At 39.7% G+C, this 22,972-nt stretch overlaps 1 protein-coding gene and 1 long non-coding RNA gene across 4 annotated transcripts in view; one reads left to right on the top strand and one right to left on the bottom strand.

Annotated features, from left to right (window-relative positions):
- Nucleotides 1–8,302, bottom strand: part of fmn1 (formin 1) — a 381,596-nt gene extending 373,294 nt beyond the window's left edge. For all 3 annotated transcript variants that reach the window (XR_012098266.1, XM_073040129.1, XM_073040128.1), the window contains exon 1: nucleotides 8,176–8,302. The gene's annotated coding sequence lies outside the window, so the exon portion shown is untranslated. The remainder of the gene's footprint in view (nucleotides 1–8,175) is intronic.
- A 109-nt stretch (nucleotides 8,303–8,411) lies between these two features.
- On the top strand, nucleotides 8,412–15,249 carry LOC140723383 (uncharacterized). Its single transcript, XR_012097877.1, has 3 exons — nucleotides 8,412–8,635; nucleotides 10,436–10,533; nucleotides 15,174–15,249. It is a non-coding gene; the product is annotated as an uncharacterized lncRNA (long non-coding RNA).
- The last annotated feature ends 7,723 nt before the right edge of the window (nucleotides 15,250–22,972 follow it).

Genomic DNA, 22,972 nt, shown 5'->3' on the forward strand with positions numbered 1-22,972 from the left:
GGCAAAACCAACATTTAACATAGAGGTTTTCACTGAAATGTGGTGCATGGTGGAGGGGCGAGACGCACATGTGCACCGAGCAGAAAGAACGGAATTAAATCCCCGCAACCCCGGAAACAACCTCTCTTTACAAACAGCTTTCCGTAGCGGGAGTATTGCTATATTACCATTATCCTAATTAGTATTACTTATTTTTATAATGCTCCTAACAGTATTTGTGTATTTCCTTTTCTTTTTCGGGATCTACTGGGAAAGTCTCAAAGATCAACCGGTCGATCGCGATTGACTGTTTGGCGACCACTAACTTATACCGTCTGTACCATTCTGATGCCTCTTTGCAATCCACTTAGTTAATACACAGCCCCACCTAGCTTTGATTCATGAGAACATTGGCACAAAAGGATAGAAAATGCTGTTTTGCTTTCATAGATCTTCAAGTTTGAAATTTGTCCAAGATTACAGTTTCTGAATGCCTTAAAAATTAATCAGGAATCACAAGACAGCACAATATGAATAAGTGCCTGGTGTGATTTAGTTTTTAAATAGGTCTATTTGAACTCTAATTCTAAATGTGGAATGACTGCTTATTGCTAGAGGCAAAACTCACTGAAAAAAAGAGATAAACACATTATTTTTTTAAAAAAACTGATACCTTCATCTCAAGTTTGAAAACAGTGGGTTAAAATCAGGGCCCAAATTATTTGCACATAATGCAGTCTAATATTTGGACATTATACATGTTGCAAAACACCACTGACAAACATGATAGATTTCAGAAGAGATGTGAAACTGAGCCACAGAATAGTTTCTTTGGAGGGAGACATCCTCCTTTTACTAAAAGGCAACACAACAAAAAAAAGTGGGTTTGATCATGTCTTTCGAAGTTAAATTTCAGACAAATTGCATTTGCAAATTGACTTCCGTGCTTCCTTAAATAACAAATCTTCACTAAATGCAATGTTTGGGGAGGTCTCAAAGTCAAGAAGCTGCTGTTGAAATTTAAATGCATCTTTCTGAATAACCCAGAAAAACAGCATTTGAATAAATGTGCATTTTCATTGGATAGCAAATTAAAATGCATAAATTAGGTTCTTTTGCAATTAAAAGACTTCTCTTTGCAATCTGATTCCAACATCCAAATAGTTATAAAGCCAAACCAGGTTCATCCCAGCACTGGTAAAAATGGGGGACCTGGTAGTTCTGCTGCACCTTCCAGCCTTTTGGAGTTGCCACATTGTGGGGTCTTTTCTTATTTCCCTTTGGAACATCTTTGATGTAAAAGAGAGATGTTCAAAGATTCAAAATACATTTAATATCAAAGTATGTATGCAGTATACAACCCTGAGATACTTCTTACCACAGGCAGCCACAAAACAAAGAAACACTATGGAACCCCTTTGAAGAAAACATTAAATACCCAATGTGCAAAAAATGAACAAATTGCACAAACAGCAAAAAAGACCAAATAACACACAGAATATTCAACATCAAACTGAAGAGTTCTTGAAATAGTCTGGGAATGTTCAGTGCAGCTCAGTTTAGTTCAGTTTAGCACTGCATCATCCATTGACTGCAGAGCTAGCCTGTGTCGAAGTGCCCCGATCAAAAAACCAATAAGAAAGTGTAACCAGAAACACTTATAACATGAACTGCAGAGTTCTCTAAATATAAGTCCAATCCATAAACCACACCAATCAAACTTTGCAATAGGGAGAATACATCAAGAGGAGTGTCCTCTTTTGTAAATTTTTCAAGTATTTCCTTTTCCAAGGGTAAACAAGACAATCCATCAGCATTTCCATGATTAGTTATCCTCTTGAATTCAATCTTGTAATTGTGTCTGCCAAGAAACAGAGCCACTCTGCATTCGTGCTGCTGCTGTTAGTGGATTGAAAATGGACACCAGTGGCCGATTATCAGAAATGAAAATAAACCCTCTCCATTCTGGTTGAAACGTTTTACACCCAAACCAGATTCAAGACCATTCTGTCAATCTGTGCATATTTTTTCTCTGCAGCAGTAAGGGAACATGATGCAAAGACTATGGGTCATCCACTAACATCTCTCGTCACATGTGACGTGACTGTACCTATACCACAAGGTGAGGCGTCACAGTTAAGCTTCACTGGATGATATAGATCAAAATGTGTGAGTACAGTGTCTGATGCCAATATTTCCTTAACCTTTCTGAAAGCCACCTCACACTCCTTTGATCTTTGCCATTTCTTCCCAATCTGTAGTGATGAATTCAAAGGGTGGAGCCCAGTAGCAAGATTTGGCAGGAATCTGTTATATTAATTGACAAATCCTAAAAAGGACCACAACTGTGACATGTCCTTAGGCCTTGGGGTAGCTACCACTGCTTGAATTTTCTCAGCACACTTGTGTAAATCCGGTGCATCAATCACTTACCACAGTAAGTGATGCTTGGTTTAAAGAATTCACACTTGTTGTATCATGCTCAGAGCCCATAATCTTCTAATCTTTTTAAACACCGCCTTGAGATTTTGGAGATGTTCCTTCTTATCTTCACTGATAACAGGTGATGTTATCCAGGTAACACTGAGTGCCTGGGCAGGCTGGTAGCACCTAGTCCATAGCTTTCTGCGAGGATGCAGATTTTGCTCCAAAAATAAGCCTATTATAGAGATAAAGCCCCTTCAAAGACTCATTTCTTATCAAAGAATGCATAAACTATACACCTTGAGATTTATCTGCTTATAGGCAACCACAAAGCAAGAAACACAAATAACCCAATTTACAAAAAAGAGCAAAAACCACTGCGCAGAGAGAGAAAGAGAAAATAAAACTAATCATGCAAACAATAGAAGCAAGCCAGCAGCATTCTGAACCAGACTGAGTCCACAGATCTGCTCCTGAAGCAACTGGAATAGGCCCAAGCCTTGGTATCAGATCATCACACCAGCTGGGAAAAGAAGAGATCAGTCACAGCCTCGGCACCACAGAGTAAGTAAAACACATTCCTGGGAGAACAAGCAAAATCAGCCCAACTCTCACCTCCATTCCCAACACTCAGGTTGCCAGGTTATCTGTGCCGACGTTTAAATTGCCCAAGCACTGGATAGTGCCTCGCACCAGGACCTGGACAACAGTGCCATGATACACTGGGGTGGCCCAGCCTGAGTTGTTCTTCATCTCACCACATCAGCTTGGCACGTGGAGCGATCCAACCTCGCATTCAGGTTAGGTGGACTGTCATAGAAATTCTCCCGCATCGACTCTTCTCTAAGTCATTCATTCCAACAGTGACAGTAACTCTGCTGGCAACCCCAGCTCAAATGCATTGTGTCTTGCAATGACCCAGCACAGTTTAACTCCCAAACCAGCCTTGCCTCTGCCTGCCTCCTTACAGGCTATAGTGATAGTTCCCCATAAAAAAAAAGGTATTACAAGTTATATTTTTAGTCAAATCTCTTGACTTCTGATCTACCAGTAAGCTGTCAAATGCCTTTGGCAGCTTCACCTTAAACCAGAAACTTAGTGAGTGGTTATGGTAAGAAATACTTTGGACTCTTCTTCCATCTCCATCTGCACGTAGGCCTCAGCTAAGTCCACTTTGCTGAAGTGTTTTCCTCCAGATGGGTTTGCAAAAATATCCTCTAGCCAGGGCAGAGGGTATTGATCTACTTTCAGAATTGGGTTGTCAGTGGCCTTAAAATCACTAGAGATCCTGACAGATGCATCTTTCTTGGCTACTGGGATCACTGGCATTGCCCATAAGCTCCAATCAACCTTGCAAAGAATTCTTTCAGTGTCCATACAATCTAATTCACTGGATAATTTAGCAAGGATGATACAAAGAACTAGTTTGGCTTTGAAAACTTGGGTGTGACATCTGCACTTGACACTATTTTACCCTTGATATTCAAGTTTTCCAATGCTACATTCGAAAAGTTTCAATGAGATCCCCCTCTCATTCTTCTGAATTCCAGTGAGTACAGGCCCAAAGCCATCAGACGCTCTTCATATGATAAGGTTTTCAATCCTGGAATCATTTTGCTTAAACTCCTTTGAACCCTCTCTGAAGTCAGACCATCTTTTTTCAGAAAAGGGGCCCAAAACTGCTCACAATACTCAAGTGAGGCCTCACCTGTGCTTTATAAAGCCACAACATTACCCCTTTGCTTGTATATTCTAGTCCTCTTGAAATAAATGGTAACATTGCACTTGCCCCTGACTCAACCTGCAAATCAACTTCTGGGAAATCCTGCACAAGGACTCCCAAGTCCCTTTGCACCTCAGATTTTTGAATTTTCTCTCCATTTAAAGATAGTCTACACTTTTATTTCTCCTACCAAAGTGCATGGCCATACACTTCCCAACACTGCATTCCATCTACCATTTCTTTGCCCATTCTCTCTTAACCTGTCTAAGTCCTTCTGTAGCCTCTCTGCTTCCTCAAAACTATCTGCTGTTCCAGCTATCTTTAAATTGACTGCAAATTTGGCCACCAAGCAATCAATACCATCATCTAAATCACTGACATTTACCCTTGTGGAACACCACCAGTCACTGGCAGCCAACCAGCCAAAGCTTTATCCATGCTAGTATCTTTCCAATAATACCATGGGCTCCAAATTTGTTAAGCTGCCTTATGTGTGACACCTTGTCAAAAGCCTTTTGAAAATCCAAATACACAACATCGACCAATTCTCCTTTGACTATCCTATTTGTTGTTTTTCAAAGAATTCCAACAGTTTTGTCAGGCAAGATTTTCCATTAAGAAAACCATGCTGACTGGCCTATTTTATTATGTTCCCCCATCTCCGAAATGTTAATCAAACTCATTTTGTGGAATGACTGAAACAGCTGAGCCAGCATCCAATTTTATTTTAATTAATTTGCTGTTCACTTCTGATGTGAGCCATTTTGCTGGTCTCTTGTTAGTTTTCACATTGTAAATCTCAAGGCTACTCAGTCCTGTATCACTCTAATCATTATCAGACTTTTCATAAACAAGATGCAGATTAGTGCTCTTTTTGAAGCTGCAGATTGAAACTTGATCTTTTTCTCTTCCCTACACAGTCCATTTACTTTTGTCTGTGCAACATGCTCTTTATATGTGTCCTACATTGTTGCACTTTCTGCAAGTTTTGCCTCTAAATCTGCATGGGCCTGGTGCACGTGATTCTTTGCCACAATGGTAATGCAATTTGCTTGGCCAGGCAGGTTTCTGTTCAGGAGTTGCAATTTTGCTTACTTTCATTCCTGACAGCAACTCAAGTGTGTCTCTGTCTGTTGTTTCCATCGATAGACTGATATCAACTACACTCTTAAATGTGAGTTGTCCTTCAGCAAGGAGCCATTTTTGAATGCTTTCTTGTAAGATTTCAGAAACTAAATGTTCTTTCAGTGCATCATCAAGTCCATTGCTGAACTGACAACGCTCAATTTCTTCAATTCAGCCACCAAAGCTGAAATGGACTCTCCTTTTTGATTCTGCTTATGAAACCTAAAATATTCTACAATTGACAATGGTTTCAGTTCTAAATGTTCCTGCATAATATTCACAATATCAGGAAAATTCACTTGGGCTGGTTTGTTTGGAGCAGGTAAACTTCTAAGCAAACTGTATACTTTTCCACCCACTGCACACAGCAACATCAGCACTCGTTTTTCATCGGCTATTTCATTTACTTCAAAATACTGCTCAATTTGTTCAATATATATCATCCAATTATCTGTTGTGCAGACTAATACTTCTATGTTTCTGATGTAGCCAGCTATTTCAGGTTTTTTAAAAATTTATTATCACTCACTACTCACTGTTTATGAACCCATAGCTGCACATGTTGTTTGCTATTTTTGTCCTTATCCTGCCTTTTTAAAAAAAACTCAAATGTCTCTGTCCACTTCTGGAGAAAAATGTGCTGCATTTCCACAAGTAGATAGTCATCTTGGGTACATTTAAAAACTTCCTCATCACCATTATGTTGTGTAACTCTAGAAACTAATCAAAAGAAAAACTCAGAAGCTAAGATACTTGACTACTTAGTTTTTCTTTTCTTTTTTTGGTGAGGCACTCAGCTATGATGTGGTGGCATAATGCCATATGCCATTCAAATTCATCTTTCATATAACCAATAATGAAGTATGTAAACAAAAAATGCTTAATCAAACAATATATTTATTACTTGAATTTTACTATATTATTTAATATACTACATGAAACTGTTGCATTTACACACTAATTGTCAAATACACGGATTCTCCACCAATTAGCTAACTAAAATTTTCCTCATCTCTGTTCTAAGTAGACATCCTTTTATTCCGAAACCATGCCCTCTGGTCCTACACTCCCCCATCCTCTCCACATCCACTTTATCCAGACCTTTCAATATTTGATCGCTTGCAATGAGATTCTACCCCCCCCCCCATTCTTCTAAACTCCAGCAAGCAGAGGCCCAGAACCATCATATATTATCCCTTGCATTTCTGAGATCATTCTTGTGAACCTCCTCTGAACCCTCTTGAACGCCATCATATTCTTTCTTTGATAAGTGGCCCAAAACTGCTCACATTACTCCAAACTATGGTCTGACCAACGCCTTATAAGGCCTCAGCATTACATCACAGCTTTTGTATTCCAGTCCTCTTGAAATGAACAGTAACATTTCATTTGCCTTCCTTATCATTGAGTCAAGCTACAAGTTAACCTTTAGGGAATCCTGCACTAGGACTCTCAAATCCCTCTACACACCTAATTTTCTTAAATTTTGTATTGATGCAGAAATACAAGTCTCGTTATTACCAGTTTATCTTTCTTCTCACAAAATTATAGTTGGTGATGACTAACAATCAAATTTCATTCCCAAAAAAGTAATTAAAAGTGAGGAATCTAACCCTTTGGCTAGTGATGTGTTTTCCAATACTTTTAAAATAATACTTTTTTTTTACTTCTCCTTGTTTCTTAAACTTTCTTTTCATTTGACTTTTCTGAGTCCAACCACTTACTTTGCTCCTTATTCTAATACACTTGTTTCAAAAAATTACCAGATTTGCAGTTCCCTCATGCTGCCATAATCAATTCCCAATTCTAGGAACATATGTGGGAGTGATTGATAAGTCTGTGGCCTAAGGTAGAAGGAGATGAGTTATTAACTTCAAACTTTCTGCATAATCACTTAAAGAGCTAACCTGCATGTGCATGTAACGAGAGCTGTATAACTCATCTCCTTCTACCTTAGGCCACAAGCTTATCAATCACCCATCTGTGGACACTTTCTGGAGGTCCAAGATCCGTATGCTCCACGACCGCTGGACTAAGTGTGTAAATGTAGGACGGGACTATGTTGAAAAATAAATGTGCTAGGTTTTCTAAAATTGACTCCTTCTGCCATAGGCCACAAACTTATCAATCAGCCCTCATATTAAAAACTAAATGTACTTTTGTTACTTTAGCGAACTACTAGGATACACAAAGTCCTGCTCCAGTAATTCTGGCCAATTCTGTCTCAAAATTGTACAAACACAATACTTGTGCAAAATTCTAATACTATTCATCAAAATACTATTAGATATTCATCAATATGTGTGCATTAGAAAATTCAGAATTCCTCATTTCTGCACAATTTAGCTTTAAGCATTTTCCACCATTCCCCCTTTTTAAGAGTGACCCCAAAATCAATAACATGGAATCAATTCATACAATCAATAATTAAACCTGTTCTAAAGATATCAAGAACAATTTTGTAATTCTTGAAGCTTTATTTTGCTTAATAAGCCTTGGGGAAAAATAGCCCAATAAACAAAACTACTATCTACCATATTCTAAATATACCCAACCCTAAAACTCATAATTCATAGACAATTAATAGTCAGATTTTTAGATTCGAATTACTTACCCGATCAATGACCAATTCTTAAAATAAGGTGCAATTTAATAGCATGAGAAGCATTCATTTTAAACAGTGACAATCAACATATCAAAAAGATTCCACAGGAATCTGTACTAATTGCTTAACAGATATGTTTCCATGGAGTAATCAAATATACACTTGTTTCGTTGCGTCAAATACGTTAATCGGAGTTAATCTAGATTTTCCGCAGCAATATTGTAGGAATATTGAAGTTCATTTATGTCACATAAAATGCCTGTTTATTATGTATTTAAAACATCTCTTCTTAACAAGTTATTATTGACAATCTATTTACCTGGCGTACAGTGGATGAGACGGGATTATCTGCAGAGGTTTACTTTGGATGGCCTGAGATGTTGTTGCCTCGTCAACAGTGTTCCTCCCCCTCGCAGTCAGTTTCGTAGCGGCAGCAGCTGAGCTGGGAACCGGGCGAATGATTGACAGGACGCACAGCCACACGGACAGAAGTTCGCGGTTGCATCGGACCTATCAGGTTAGCGATCGGGGCTGAGACTCGGCGGGACGATCCCTGGCAAGCAGTCAACGCGCGTGAGTTGATCTCACTTGGTTATTTATAGAACAGGGAGCCGAGCAGAAGGGGAACAAAAACATTGCAATCAGGCGAAATATACCTTTGCGGAGTAGTTTCCTCAACACATCTGTCAGGGTAGCTTCCAGCAGCGCATGCGTCAAGATAGAGTTGATGGGGTTCTTCGAAAAATTTTATTGGGACATAAACATTTTGCAGTCTTGAGGTAATTTCAAAATTTAGAGCATCTTTGGTAATGAGGATAGTTTTAATTATTTTTCAGCAACAAAATAAACGGGAATTCGTAATGTGATGTTCAGAGATTCTCTCGTGAAGTATGCGTACATTATTTTTTAATTGGAGTTTAAATAGCGTCTAGGATAAAGTAAAGCAGTTTATTTCACTGACACAATATCGCAAGTTGTTAAACTGGTTGCGCAAAGCTCTTTGTAATGAAACATAATCACGTGTGGTATAATCAACCTCCCCATCCTTTCCTAAATAATAATAATTCAGTTCTTCTGCAAGCGAGAAATCTTTACCAAACTAAACCCCGATGAACCAGAAATATTTGCAGAGGTTATTAACCACTGATGTTTGACAACCGAATCTATTTATAGTAAATAAATTGATAGTTTTTAAAGTTTTGCTTATCTAAGTTATTTTATTGACCACGGAATTTGCTAGTTGCGGTTATTTCCATTGCCTGCCGACTCGGTAAAAAGTCACTTCAAATTCTTGGTAATTGATGGAGAGGTGAGGGTCAATAAAACTTTTATATGGTGGAGAACGTCGCGACGAAGAGCTTACCTTCCTATTCAATTGGGATGAAGGAAATTGTTTAACACACCAAATCAAGGTACAGGAAAGCAAATATTTGTTTTACCCGTTAAAAGTAATAATTTGATAACTATTTGCCATCTTTGAGTGTTCGATTCCACCATTTGATTTGCGGGAAAATTGAGCTCCGATTCACAATAGTTAAATGGCCGCCCACACTTTCTACAGTTAAATAATGTGCAAGTTTATGGATCTGAGGTTATAGCTCAGCGGTAGTTGATTTGAACTGTTTGGGCATTGCTTTCTCAGAAACTTCTGAGCAATTTGTAAAATAATAATGTTGAGCACAATCAGGTATTGACATTTTAGCTGATAGGAGAGGCCAGTAAAGTCATGGGGTGCAGGGAGTGAGACCTGTCATAAGGGTGGGGAGGGAAAGGTGAAGGGGTGAGAGAAATAAGGGAAAACAGAAGGTGAGGGTTTTGGTTACCAGAAGCCAATGTTAATTCTGTCAGGTTGGAGACTACCAAAGCAGGTGGTGTTCATCTAATCTGTATCTGGCCTCAACTTGGCAATATAGGAGACTATGGACAGACATGTCAGTGTGGGAGTGAGAAGAGGGATTAAAATAACTGGTCTCTGGGAGATCCTGGTTGTTATGGTAGGTGGAGTGAAAGTGCTCCACAAAGTGATACCCCATCCTGCATCGCATCTTATTGATGGAGAGGAGACCACAGCAGGAGCACTAGGTACAATAAATAACATCAAATGATTCACATGTGAATTGCTGCCTCACCTGGAAGGTCTTGGGGGGGGGTGGGGTGATGAGTAGGGGCAAGTGTAACATTTAGCACCATTACAAGGATAAATGGTGGTTTTGGTTGGTTGGGATGAGCATACGAGGGAGTTGCAGAGAGAGTGATTGCTGTAGAAAGCTGAGAGGAAAAACTCAGCCTGATTCTGGTTCTGATCTTCCTCATGTTGAAATTCCTTGTGTTTTGTCAACTCCACATTGGGAAATAATGACATATAGCATACTGTTGGCATGCAAAAAAAACACCCACTCTTTATGCAGTATGTCACAAGATCTATACAGTTTGTTATTGAGCATTACCACCATTCTCCTAATAATCTAGTAATGATCATCATCTAATAATGATCTTTGGTTGATCCTCGTATCCGTTAGTACAGTTCAGCTATCAAGCTGAACTCATGGTTGTTATAAAACTATTGTCCTTTCTTACAGACATCAGGTTTACTACTTCTGCAGAGGAGGAAAGAATTGTTGGTGGACTTCTACAAAATGCAAGATTGTTAGCAGGACCGCATCCATAGAGCTACGTGGTGTGTTGCTAGTTACTCATGAAGGGTATGGGTTAGTTTAAGTCACCTTTGAGGGCTGTGATCAATGATGAGAAATCATTAAGCTATTCAAGCTCTAAAATAATTTATATTTGCTCTAGGTTGCTTATTGGAAAAAAATTATAAAATTGTTTCCTATGAAATCTACATGATGTGAGTCATTTCTTAATACATATATATTGCAAACTAACTTGTATTATTAGTACACTTCAGACAGTCTGGAAGGAATCCACATCTCAACATGGGAGTAGCCACACAATGTGTCAGACTTACCCATCAACAGATCAAGGGGAGGCTGATATGATTTTAACCTTAAGTCCACTTTCTTAATCAAACCTTAAGCAAAATTTGGGGAAAAGATTTATGCAACACACATAAAATGCTGGAGGAACTCAGCAGGCCAGGCAGCATCTATGGGAAAAAAGTACAGTCGACACTTTGGCATGAAACGTTGACTGTACTTTTTTCCATAGTGTGTGTTGTGTGTTGCATTGCGTGTGTTGCTCGAACTTTCCACATCAGCAGACTTACTCTTGTTTGTGAAAAGATTAGGGAATTATTCTAATAGTTTCCTTCCACAGTCTAAAGACATACCAGTCAGTAGGTTAATTGGTCATTGTAAATTGTCCTGTGATTAAGACAAGGTTAAACTGGGAGATTGTTGGGTGGGGTAGCTCAAAGGATTTATTCTGCACTGTATCTAAATAAACACATGAATGAATGAATAAAAGTCTCTGAAGCCTTGTCTATGATTTACAAAATATTCAGGAGGGCCCTTGCACATAAATCAAGTTCTCTTCAAAGGATCACTCCGTGAACAAGTCATGGTAATTGTCATTTCTGTTCTCTATTTGAGTTCCTTCCCTGAATCATTCCGCACCCTAAATTAAAAGGTAATGAGGTGAAAATTTCCCCTTGCTGAGATTAACATCACATTTGACCAGTGGCTACATCTGCATTTACCCGGGCAGAAACAAAATCTTTTGGAGCAGAATAGGGAGAAACAGAAAGATGAAAAATTAATTTATACAACTGTTATTTTTAAGATGGCAGTATATCATTCTTCTGTGTAACTCATGCTATCAATTATAAAACAAATGGGTTTTGTTTCTTCAAGAAAATTGTCAAAAATACATTAAACTGAAGTGCAGATAAAAATAGAAAATACAGGAAACACGCAGCATATAAAGTATAAGCAGAACTAATGTTTCAGATCAAGAACCTTGTCAATCATTCAGAACATCATTCTTCAATCAGAAATGTTAATCCTGTTTTTCTTTCCATGGCTGCTGTCTGACCTGAGTGTTTCCAATATTTTGTTTGAGATATCTAGCAGCTATTTTCATTTTCAAGAACATGCTGCACAATGGGGATTGTGAACTACAAGATCATTGTGTTAGCTTTATTTTTATTAAGTCAGCTGACTATGAATATTGACTGACATAGTCAACTGACTATGACTATAATATTTGGCTTCTTCAAATGCATCATTATGATTCCATTTCTTCCGGTGATAGAAAATTGAAACTGTAATGTTCCATAAATACCATTTTGTTTTTTTTTGTGGTGTCTGGAATCTACAGTGCTGTCTCGACAGCAAAGCTTTTCCAGTATTATCAATTTGTTCATAGTGACTAGAAATAGAGGAAAATTAGCAAAAATGAAAACTCTGTGTAGTTTCTGTTTACCATGAATGTATTTGAATTTCTTTATGTATTCTCATGGTTTAGGCAGAAATCTGACAAAATTGTAGAAAAGATCACTCTGTCCCTTTTACAAACAAGAAAATCTGCAGATATTGGAAATCCAAAGCTGGAGGAACTCATCAGGCCAGGCAGCATCTATGGAAAAAAGAAAATAATCGATGTTTCAGTCAGAAACTCTTCATCAGGACTGGACAGAAAAGATGAGAAGTCAGAGTAAGAATGTAGGGGAGGGGAGGAAGAAATACAAGGTAATAGGTGATAAGTGAAACCGGGGAGGGGTGAAGTAAAGAACTGGAAAGTCAATTGGTGAATGAGATAAAGAGCTGGAGAAGGGGGAATCTGATAGGAGAGAATAGAGGGCCATGGAAGAAAGGGAAGGTTGAGGAGCATAAGAGAGGGAAATGGGAATGGTGAAGGAATGGTGGGGGGCATTACTGGAAGTTCGCAAAAAGGAGGCTACCCAGATGGAATATAAGGCATTGTTCCTCCAACATGAGTGTGGTTTCCTCATGACAGTAGAGGAGGCCATGGACTGACATCTCAGAATGGGAATGATAACTGGAATTAAAATGAGTGGCCACTGGGAGATCCCACTTTTTCTGGTGGATGGAGCAAAGGTGCTTGGTGAAGTGGTCTCCCAATCTACGTCAGATCTTAACAATATACAGGAGGCCGCACTGGGTACAGTAGATGAACCTAACAGACTCACAGGTGAAGTGTTGCTTCACCTGGAAGGACTGTTTGGGGCTCTGAATGGTATTGAGGGAGGAGGTGTAGGGCCAGGTGTAGCACTTGTTCCGCTTGCCGGGGGGGGGGGGGGGGGATCAGTGGGGAGGTACAAATGGACAAGGGGCAATCCCTGTGGAAAGCAGAAAGTGAGCGGAGGGAAAGATGCGCTTGATGGTGGTACTCCATTGGAGATGGCGGAAGTTACAAAGGATTATGTACTGGACGTGGAGGCTGGTGGGATGGTAGGTGAGGACAAGAGGTATGGGAAGAGATATTGTTCAGGTAGCTGTTACAAGTAACAGGGTGGGAAGTGGGAAGTCTGTTGGAGTCATCTACTCTATCCAGTGCTCCCATTGTGACTTCCTGCATATCGGTGAGACCTGATTTAGACTGGGAGACCACTCCGTAGAGTTCCTATGCTCCAACTGCCAGATAAAGCTGGATCTCCCAGTGGCCATCCATTTTAAGTATACTTTCTATTCCCATTCTGACATCAGTCCATGGCCTCCTCTAGTGCCGCAATGAGGCCACGCTCAGGCTGGAGGAATAACACCTTATATTCCATCTGGGTAACCTCTAACCTGATGACATGGACATTGATTTCTTGAACTTCTGGTAATGGCTGGTACCCCCAATCTCTTTCACCCATTCCCCATTCCCATTTCCCTCTCTCACCCTATCACCTTACCTGCCCATCACTTCCCCTTAGCTCTCCTTCCTCTTCCCTTTCTTCCATAGACTTTCTGTCCTATCCTATCAGACTCCTCCTTCTCCAGCCCTTTTTCTCTTCCACCTATTGACTTCCCAGCTCTTTACTTCATCTCTCCCCCTCCCTGTTTTACCTATCACCTACTATCTTGCAATACTTCCTCCTCTCTCTCCATCTTCTTACTCTGACAAATCGTCTTCCTTTTCAGTCCTGATGAGGTGTCTTAGCTTGAAACGCTGACTGTACTCTTCCATAGATGCTGGCTGGCCTGGTAAGCTCCTCTAGCATTTTGTGTGTGTTCCCTGTCCCTCTATCACAAAAGGGGGAAAAATCCCTCATGAATTAATTGAAACTTAATTGGCATTTTAAATTATTAAGTTTTGAGATGTGATATATTGCAAACACATGAATCTGATCAAACTTTGGATAAATTTGAATACAAGAAGCATCAAAAAATGACAAACCCTATAAGGCAGTGGGGGGTGGGAAGCTATGTCAAAGGCAACATAAAAATTTGAACAGAAAATCAACCTCCCATTATCAAGATTTTTCTTACCCTTTGCCCATTATTCATGACACAGGGTTGCCACTGCTGAATTTACTGGTGAGAACATTTAGATGGAAGAGTATGGAAAGTGAAATCTTTTTAAGAAGCAGCAGTGCCAGTTTGAACAATCAACCACTACATCAGGTGCTAATTCACAGTTTTCTAAAAAATGAAACCTATTTCAGTGTGCTTCTAGAAAAAATCCAGCCACAATGTCCTTCATTGAACACTAGCATTTATGTTTATGTACTGATATGATTAGTTCTGCTTGAACTGATTAAGTGAGCTCTGTTCTCATACATGAGAAAATCTGCCAATGCAGGAGATCCAAAGCAAGGCACACAAAATGCTGGATGAGCTCAGCAGGCCAGACAGCATCTATGGAAAAGAGTAAACTGTGGATGTTTTGGGCCAAGACTCTTCATCAGACCCTGACGAAGGCACTTCAGCATTTCTGAATGAGCACTGTTGTTTGGTTCAGTGGTGAAGGAGGAGGTTATTGAAGTCCTCCAGAATTTATACTGGGGAATCTGCTTTCTAATCTGCTCTGTTGATCTTGCACCAGGTGACATCTGATGCAGGTGAAGCCTGAAACAGCTCTGCTTAGCTCTGTCACAGTCTCAGCCAGTTAGCCAAATTCCTTGGAAATGGACATGGTTAAGGTGTGGCATCAAAGCATTTTAGTGATGAGTGTAGCCAAAGGCCGTACTCAGCAAAATCTGAGACAGTGTGTTTCCATTCCTAATTATCTGGATTTGCAACATTTGAAGAAGTCAAATAGTGTGTACATTATAATCAGCTGAAATGTTGGGATACAACACAGCCTTATCAGATTTACGAGAAAGTCACAAAATGCTTCATATTTATGATCTATGCTCAGAGCAAGCAAAACTTTTTTATTTATGGTGTGCCTTCTCAATTTTTACCCTAGGTTTCGTTGTTCAACTTCAAGCACAGCCTTCGATTTCAGGAACCAGGTCATTGTTGAGGGAGTTAGGGTAATAGATAGAAGTTGAAAATGTAAATGAAAGATGCATATGTTGTAGAGATGTGTGTTTTTAGTTATGCTCCACATCTTGCAAGTTTCTTACCCATTAATATCAAGTCATGTTTGAAATTGAATTCATTGTTATTATTAACGTAGCAGCCAGAACAAAAATAAGGAAGGATGGGAGACAATGTTCTCTCTGAGCTGTGCGCATGTGCACACGAACACACGTTGTTCAACCAGCGCACAAAGGAAATTAATGTGTGCACAAAAGGTTAGTTACCTAAAATAATGTATTAATTAATAATTATACTTATTGAAAATAATCTTTTAGCTAAATGTTTCTGTTAACTAGTTAGTCGGTTTTTCAAATACCAGATTGCACGTCACTAATTTACGTCACCTCACCTTTCCTGTTCCGGTCTGTACAGCTGCATCATGGCGGCAGCCATCTTTGGCGGATAGTGTTCATATTGTAAAGTTTACAAAAGTCTGTTTCAAATCCTGTAGATAGCTTACTAAGTTTATAGTGAAAAAAATATTGATTCTCTATGTCGAATTCAAAGGAAGCGAAGGGCGTAAAGTGCAAAAGAACTGCAAATTTGTCTAAAGTTGAATGGCTTAACAAAATAGGTAGAAACTGCTACACCAAAAGTTCATGAGGTCATGAACGTTCAGCTATGAGAAATATTTATGTATGATTCGGAAACTGAGGTTATCTGTTGTATTGTCGTGATGCGAAAGTTGCTGGAGAGTTTGCTAGTGGAAAGAAGTGGGATGATATTTGGAAACTTGACTTTTTGAAGTGTCATTGGGCAAGTAAATCGCATTTGGATAGCAATAATAAAAAATTATGAGGCACTGATCACATACTTTGAAGAAGATCAGTCAAATGACCCTGTGGCTAAATACTGTCACAAGAAATTGATAAACATCACATACAAAGTAACTTTACAGGTTTTACGTGATGTCTTTGATGAACTGGCTAAACTGTGCAAGACTCTGCAAAAGAGTGGCCTGACATCGATTGATTCACTTCATTTTGTGCTGGGCAAAATTAACAAGATAAGAAAGCATTATCTGGAAGACAATGTTTCGTGGAGTGACGAAGTTAGTTTTGCTAAGTCAACAACATGAAGATAATGTCACAGTAGATACAGGTTCGCTGTTGACTTTTATAAATAGTCTTTGTGTTCATTAAGGTTTCCCGAAGATGAGGTACAAGAATTTCAGCTTTTGATTTCTCTGCAATTGCAGATTGTGACTTGACATTTGGTGATGAACAAGTTAATGCCTTATGTCTAAAATATCATGATTTTCTAGCTGAGAATACTGTAATAGTTAGTTTAATGATTTCAAATTTTCCGTGCAAGAAAAAATTAAATCCAAACTGATTTCAAACTTTGCTCAAATGGTGGCATTTGTACTTCAAAATGAACAGTTTTGTGACCTTGCACAGTTGATGGACATTGGGGGAACCTTTCTTGCGTCTAGTGTGGACTGTGAGCGAGGTTTTAGCCTAGTGAATCAACTAAAAAACAAGCAGAGAAACCATTTAGGTGAATGTCATTTGGATATGTTAATGAGAATCAAAAGCTATCAATTGGATGGAAGTTCTATTAGTCTAGATAGAGTTTACAAAGAATGGGTAAATGGCAAAGACAGGAGAGAGAAAAAGTAACAGAGTGACTTAAATATGTATTGTTATTTTGTTGTTATTCTGTGCAGTATTAAGTCAAATATTTTGTAAACCTACATAAACTGTGCCAGGTGTGCATTCAGTGCGCACATACTTTGTCACAGGAAAAAAATTTGCACAACATAAGATTTTTGCACACTCTGAATACTAAAAATTAGAGGGAACATTGATGGGAGAGTATGTTCTGATCAGTGCTATTAATGAGTCTTTCCATAGGAAAATCTAGCTGGAAATATAAATGGGAAGAGTTTAACAAAGTAAATGTCCATAGTCGTATTACAAAGTGATAGGTTAAACCTTAAATAGTTAACCTTAAACTGCACAGTCATTTATCATTTACCTTGCATTTACAGATCATTTTCCTTGCATTAGATGGGTGAAGGCCCGTGCTCTAAAAGTAGTCGAATTTATTGTTACATGCACAAGTACATGTGTAGGCCAATGAAAAACTTACTTGCAGCAGCAGCACAGGCTCAAACATATAAGCAGCATTCACAAGAAAAACATAAATTAAACAATGTAGTTACACTCTGTTTTTGCAAGCACAAACAAGGCGATTCAGGAAGGGGTATAACTCTCTGACTAATGTCATTAAGCACAAGTAAATAGTGGCATAAATTCCATCTATTCTTCCACAATTTTACTTTCACATCTGGAGACCTAAATTCAATAAAAGTGTCAAAGCTTAATGGTTGTAATTGAAGTCAAATGCCAATAGGGGAGCCAAAGCTTTTAAATTCAGTGCACCTTGAAATTTGGTAAGCCTGCCATATCTACAAATGTTTATTAGAGAACTACAGCACAGAAGCAGGCCCATCCTTCTAAGACAAACTATTATTCTACCTAGTCCCATTGACCTGCAGTAGGATCATGGCCCTCCAAATCTCTCCCATCCATGTGCATATCTAAGCTTGTCTTAAATAATGAAATTGAAATTGCATTCACTGCTTCCACTGGCAGTTTGCTCCACATTCTCATTGCCCTCTAAGTGAAGAGGTTCCTGCTTAAACATTTCACCTTTAAACCTTGACCCATAACCTCTAGTTCTAGTCTCACCCAACTTCAGTGAGGAAAAGCCTGCTTGCATTAACCACAATCGTGATATAGTGGTTAGCACAACATTATTACAGCTCAAGGCGGTGGTGTTCAGAGATTAATTCCGATGTCATCTGTAATGAATGTGTATGTCCACCCTCTGAACACATGGATTTCCTCTGGGTGCTTTGGTTTCTTCCTACAGTCTAAAGACGTACTAGTTAGTAAATTAATAGGTCATAGTAAATTGTCCCGTGATTAGGCTGAGGTTAAATTGGTGGGTTGCTGGTGGCATGGCTTGAAGGGCCAAAAATACCTATGTCATGCTGTATCTCTAAATAAAATAAAATAGAAATAAAGTATACCTTTATCAAATCTCCCCTCATTCTCCTACCTGCCAGGGAATGAAGTCCTAATATTTTCAACCATTTCATATAATTCAGATCCTCAAGATCTGTTTAATGTTTGGCCCCCATTAGTATAACCCTTGATGTGTATTGTATCCAACAATGTCTACTTCTGCAACCATTTTACTGCCATTGAGGAAAATGAGGAAAATAATTTGCTGATTTAACTTTAGCACTGGGAAATTGGATACTGGTTCCCAAAAATTCAGTGACCTTACAGTCAAGATTGAGGTACAGCTGGCTAAATCTCTATATGTACCTTTTATCTTAGTATGGCTCCTCCATTTGACTTTCTAAAATTGTTGTTCTCCAACTCTGTAGCCAATTATCACACTCAATTATTATTTCTAAGTGGCATGCACTAGAAAATGCTACAGGAATTGAGTAGCATTCTAATGAACCTAAGACATGGAGTATTTCAACTCCAGACAATATCCAGACAAAAAGGCTATTGCAGTTATTTGGAAATTGGATTCATACTTAAGTATGGATTGTTGGAATAATGAAATTTTTAGCTGGATTCCACTTGAAAAAATTACTTATAATTTAAGAAATAAATATGACATATTTCTGAAAATTTGGTGCCCTTACTTATAAAAAAAAGGATTCAATATATAGGTGCTCCGAAGATAAAGTTATTAGTCATTTGGGGAAAGAAACAAATACATATATTAAAGCTGTTTTGAATTCCATGGAGCACGTGGAGATCTTCTGATATCCAGGCATTCTTTCTTTCTTCTTTCTTTCTTTTTTTCCTCTTTTTTTTAAGATAGGGATGTTAAGAGGGGAAGGGTTAAGGGGAGGGGGGAGGTCTGATATCATATCATATTATTCTATTCATTCTATGTAATTATCTTAAAAATTGAATAAAAAATATTTTTAAAAATATCTGGAGAGACCAGATATATTAGGGACATTATATAACAACCACCACTTTACTGGCACTGTAGAGCTAGAACCTTAGAAGGCTCTGTTTTGGTTTTCAGCAACTTCGCTTGCCGGGACTTCCAGAGCATCACATTACTCCTGCACTCTGTTGCAGTTGTCCATTGCCAAAGGGAGGCTGGAGCACAGCCCTGAGGGAGTAGCCTGGACTTTAAGGGTGATAATATTTCATACTTCATCACCCGCTCTCCACTGCAAGTTGGATTGACCTGGCTCTGACTAATCTGCGGCAACTTGCAGCCAGGACCTCAAGGCACAGCTTTGGAAATAGAAACTGCTGCAAAGACTCAGCACGTTTTGCAACATCTGTGCAAAGAGAAACAGTGATCATTTTAGGCGGAAGGTCCTTCATCAGTAACTTTTTGAAGTTGCTCACCATGGCCACCCAACGCAGGCACTTTCAATCGCCGAAAATGTAGCCACTGGAAATACAGTTCATCAGAACAGTAAGAAAAGTAAATAAGCACAGAAATGGGTGATAAGGGCTCGCATGTTATGGGTTTAACTTTTGTACTGCAGCTATTTGAAAAACCTGTTTCTGTCCTGGATTTAGTGCTATTGTTTATTTATATTTGTATTCATCACTGGAAGAGCCAATGTTTATTTACCATATTTTATTGCCCTTGAGTTGGTGCTGGTAAGCCACATTAAACCACTGTGCTTCTTTTGGTAAAGGCATTCCCACAGTTTTGGGGTAGGAGTTTCACAATTCAGACCCACTGATGATGAAGAACCAGTGACTTGTTTCCAGATCAGGTTAGTCTGCAATTATAATATACGTCTGAAATGTGGTGCTCCCTGGTATCTACACCCTTTAATAACAAGGTGGTAGACATTGAAAATTTGTGAGTTGCTGTTGGAGTAGTCTGCAGGAGTGACCACTGTGCATCTTAAAGGTGAATTGTGGTGTTGTTTTATTGCTGTCACATGTACCAAAGCACTGTGATGAACTTTGTTTTGCATGCCATTCATACAAGTCATTTCATTACAACACTGCATTGAGTAGGATGAGGGAAAGCAATAACAGAATGGAGAATAAAGTGTCACAGTTACAGAGGAAGTGCAACACAGGTTAACAATTAGATGCAAGGCCTTAAGATAGATTTTGAGGTCAAGAGTTGATCTTATTTTACTAGGGTACGTTTCAATAATCTTATAACAACAGAATCTATCCTTGATCATGTGGGTGGATGTTTTCAGGCTTTTGTATCTTTTAGAAAGGAGAAGAGAGAGAATGTCCAGGGTAGGTGGGGTCTTTGATTATGTTGGCTGCTTTATCAAGGCAATGAGAAGTATAAAAAGAATCGATAGGAGGAAGCTGGTTTCCATGATGTGCTGAGCTGTATTGGCAAAGGCTTTGCTTCAACTGCAAGAAACTGCAAAGAGTTGTTAATATAGCTCACACATCACAGAAACCAGCCTCCCTTCCATGGACTCCCTCTTGTTTCTTGTGGTCGCAGGTAGAGAAAGCAGTAATGTATCTGGACTGGAAGCTTTCTGTGGTGCATCAATTAAAAATTGGTGAGATTCAAAGGCGGCATGCCAACCTTCTTTAGCCAATTGAGGAAGTAGAGGTGCTGGTGAGCTTTTTTGGCCATGTTGTCTATGTGGTGGGACCAGGTCAGACTGAGACAGTATTCACTCCTGAGAACTTGAAGCTTTCAATCCTTTCCACCTCAGAATCGTTGATATAAACAAGAGCATGTACACTGCCCCCTTCTTAAAGTCAATGACCAGCTCTTTAGTTTTGCTGGCATTGAGGGAAAGGTTGTTGTCATGGTGCCATGTCACTAGGTCCTACATCTCCTTCCTGTACTCCAACTCAATGTTATTTGTGATTCAACCCACTATGGTGGTGTCATCTGCAAAATTGTATTTGGAGTTGAAACTGAAACTAGCCACACATTCATGGGTATATTGTCATGGTTCCGGTTGGATGTTCCCCTTTAACACTTCTTTCTCCCTGATCATGCCTCAATTTCAGTCAATTGCTGCTAGTTACCCAAAAATCATACACCTGGCTTTCCATCAGAGACTGGGAAATAAATACGAGGACTACTCCATCACAGGTTGCCAGTTCGTTGGTCAATTCTCGTGTGATACTTCGTTCCCGGTTCTGATTAGAACCAGTAATTCTAAGTTCAGCTCTAGTTCTAGAGAGTCCCTGTGAATCCCGTCTCCTTGTCAAGATCCCTCTGGTTTCCTGCTCTACGTTCAGGTCTACGCCAGCCTCCCCAGCTGAGTCAACGTGCCAGTGTCCCGCACTAGGGTTCTCCGTTGCCCCCGTGTAACATATATAGGGAGCAGAGAATGAGCCTGAGGTCACAGCTTTGTGAGACACCAATGTTGAAAATAATTGTGTTGGAGGTGTTGCTGCTTACCCTTACTGATTGTGGTCTCTAGGTCAGGAAGTTAAGAATCCTGTTGCAAAAGGAAGAGCTGAGTCCCTGGTCTCAGTACCATAGCCTGACTCACTCTCTCTATACTCCTCCACACCCCAATGGTTCTACATGCACAGGAGACTGTGGTGGGTTCCAGCGCTGCAGACAACTTTCTGGATAGACTCTATGTGTGCAGCTGAGCCTATCTCTCACCCCTTCCTGCATCACGGCCATTGACGGATGTCCCTGGAGGTCTGTGATGGTCAAAAGTATGAATGTGGCCAATGCACATGAGCATCAGAGAGCTCCGTGAATCCATCCAATTACACCTGATGACTCACCCAACACTCTTCTCATCTTGGGTTGTCCTTGGCTCTCCATTCATGATCCTCACTTCACCTGCTCATCCGGTGCACTGCTGAGTTGGTACTCATCTGCTGGACCATGTGCCTGCAACCTCCATTGATTTAACCCTGTAAATCTCTCTGAAGATGGAGGAAACCCTTGACGTTACCAAACTCCCACAGGAATACCACGACCTTGCCATCACATTGATGACAAGAGGAAAGCCAGGACTCTGCCACCTCTCTGACCACATGACTGGGTGATTGACCCCCTCCGAGACACCACCCCTCCCAGATGTCATCTGTTCCCCCTCTTCCCTCATGAGACTAAAGCCATGAATGACTACATAATTGAAGCACTACAGCATGCCTTCATTTAACCGTTCCAGTCCCCAGCTGGTGCAGGGTTCTTCTTTGATTCTCATCATCCCTGCATCAACTACCAAGGACTCAACAAAATCACCATTAAGAACAACTACCCTCTCCACATTGATGGATGGTGCATTTGGAGCATTCCTGATACGCATCTGCCAGGGGGATGAGTGAAAGTGGAAGATGGTGTTTGTAACACCCACTCTCCAGTAAGAATTCCTGGTGATGCCGTTTGGACTTTTCAACAGCCCTGCTGTTTTCCAAGCCTTCATTAATGAAATCCTCTGAGACATATGTGTTTGTCTACCTCGTTAACATCATCATCTTGTCCAAGGATCCCTAAAACAACATCTGTCATGTCCATTCAGTCCTTCAATGTCTCCTCAAAGACCATCTTTGCTCCAAGTTAGAAAACTGCCAGTTCTTCACTCCAGTCATTTCCAGAGATGTCCCTGACCGTGCTTCCTCAAACAGTTACAGTGCTTCTTGTGCTTCTCCAACTTCTATCGCTGATTCATCAGAAACTACAGCCAAATCACTGCTCCTCTTGCCTCCCTCG

The sequence above is a fragment of the Hemitrygon akajei genome, chromosome 3, assembly GCF_048418815.1.
Source record: "Hemitrygon akajei chromosome 3, sHemAka1.3, whole genome shotgun sequence".
In the NCBI taxonomy this organism is placed as follows: Eukaryota; Metazoa; Chordata; class Chondrichthyes; order Myliobatiformes; family Dasyatidae; genus Hemitrygon; species Hemitrygon akajei.